This window comes from Sinocyclocheilus grahami, unplaced genomic scaffold (assembly GCF_001515645.1).
Source record: "Sinocyclocheilus grahami isolate Dianchi unplaced genomic scaffold, SAMN03320097.WGS_v1.1 scaffold669.1, whole genome shotgun sequence".
Taxonomy (NCBI): Eukaryota; Metazoa; Chordata; class Actinopteri; order Cypriniformes; family Cyprinidae; genus Sinocyclocheilus; species Sinocyclocheilus grahami.
The window spans coordinates 404,151-405,979 of NW_015505848.1; the positions used below are offsets into that span (position 1 = coordinate 404,151).

Consider the following 1,829-nt stretch of genomic DNA (forward strand, 5'->3'; position numbering starts at 1 on the left):
TGAGAGTTCAGGCATGTAGCGTGTGCGTGTCTGCTGTCAGCACACAAACACAATGAACAGCTGATCACTTGAGCCCGACAGCAGGTGTGGAGCATCAGCCGCTCGGACAAACAAATATAGACCAGACACAGTCTGTCCTCCTGAACGCTCGAGTGTCACGACAGGATCTCCACCAAAAACACAGATTTCAGCAGCTGCGCATCCACACTACAGGTGTGCGATATTTATTGTCTGCAATAATATCGTATGTCACTCACTTTGCAAAAAAAACAAACAGAAACACGTCTTGAGATTCCAAAAGCATTGACTTGCGTGATGAAGCCAATTAAAATGCATTTAGAATGCCTCTATAATTCAAGTAATGAAAGCAAAAAAAAATCCCTGTATAGGTTTTTTGTTTTTATATTTCTAATATATGATACAGTTAAGTAATATCACATAAGCAAGAGTGCCGTTTTCCTGACTATCAGCGTAGGAGCGTATTAATAAAATGAGATATTAATATATACAACAGTTCAAAAAACAAGAAGTTAATATTGAGTGAGTTACATTTTAGACACTATATTATCTGTTTTTTTTTGTTTTGCCAACAAAAATAGTTTCAATCAAAGCCAGAGCCGAACATTTGTGCATCTCAGAGCAACACTGCAGTGATTCCTTCCTGAATGAACGAATCATTTGAGTCAATGATTCAATGATCCATTTATAAAGACAGCCACTTGGTTCGTTCTAAATGAATCAGCCATTTGAACGAATCGTCTGAATGAATGATTCAATGACTCACTCGTTAAGACAGGGACTCACCGCCACCTACAGGCAGTTTTAGTGTCATGTTTATTTATCCTTGACAGAGATAAACCAGCACAAAAACACACTCAGCAAAATATAATTTAATTATCATTATCAAAAAAATAAATCCCAGAAAAAAATATCAAGATGATATTTTTCTTTGGTCAGTATCGCACAGCATTTACGCAATTATGGCTGAAGCTGTGAGCGGGACAAACACTCCTGATGTCTGAGAGCGGCTCACCTGCGTCTGTCTCTGTCTGTCTGTGAACGTGTCTGCCCTGATCCTCTGACCTCACAATGTTTACACACCTGAGAGAGAGAGAGAAACAGACTTCAGCGTCATCATGTGACTCCCAACGGATTAATAATTCGATTTATGACGTCAAATAAAATCATACTAATCCTCAAATCTGTTCGGTCACATCTGAAGTTCAAAATCAATAGGTGTGTGAAAGACGAAACATTCGCATCTATTTCCCAAAATGGATCAGTTGCACACAAACTCATTAAATATTACACCTGCTTCTGCAAATTTCACACCAGACTTACATTTAGAGTCAAAGTACCAACATTCTTCAATCTTTAGAATATGCACTACTCTCTTCTGCTCACAAAGACTGCATTTATTTGATCAAACATACTATAAAAATTGTGAAATATTATTATAATTTAAAATAACTGTTTTCTATGTGAATATGTGTTAAACTGTAATGTATTTCTGTGATGTGCAGCTGTATTTTCAGCATCATTACTCCAGTCTTCAGTGTCACATGATCTTCAGAAATCAGTATAATATGCTGATCTGCTGCTCGAGAAACATTTCTGATTATTATCAATGTTGAAAACAGTTGTGCTGATGAATATTTTTGTGGAAACTGTGATGCATTTGATTTTCAGGATTCACAGATGAACAGAAAGTGTGTTAATTATTAGCACACGGATCTGCTGCTAGAAACATGATGATCAGGTTCTCTGGAGAAACAGCATTATTTGCAGATGTTGATGTTAGCGAGCCGTGTGGATCTGATCGATCTCTC

At 37.2% G+C, this 1,829-nt stretch overlaps 1 protein-coding gene across 1 annotated transcript in view; it reads right to left on the reverse strand.

Moving 5' to 3' along the window:
• bmpr1bb (bone morphogenetic protein receptor, type IBb) overlaps positions 1–1,097 on the reverse strand; it is a 46,647-nt gene extending 45,550 nt beyond the window's left edge. The window contains exon 1 of the mRNA XM_016242691.1: positions 1,034–1,097. The gene's annotated coding sequence lies outside the window, so the exon portion shown is untranslated. The remainder of the gene's footprint in view (positions 1–1,033) is intronic.
• Between the last annotated feature and the right edge of the window lie 732 nt (positions 1,098–1,829).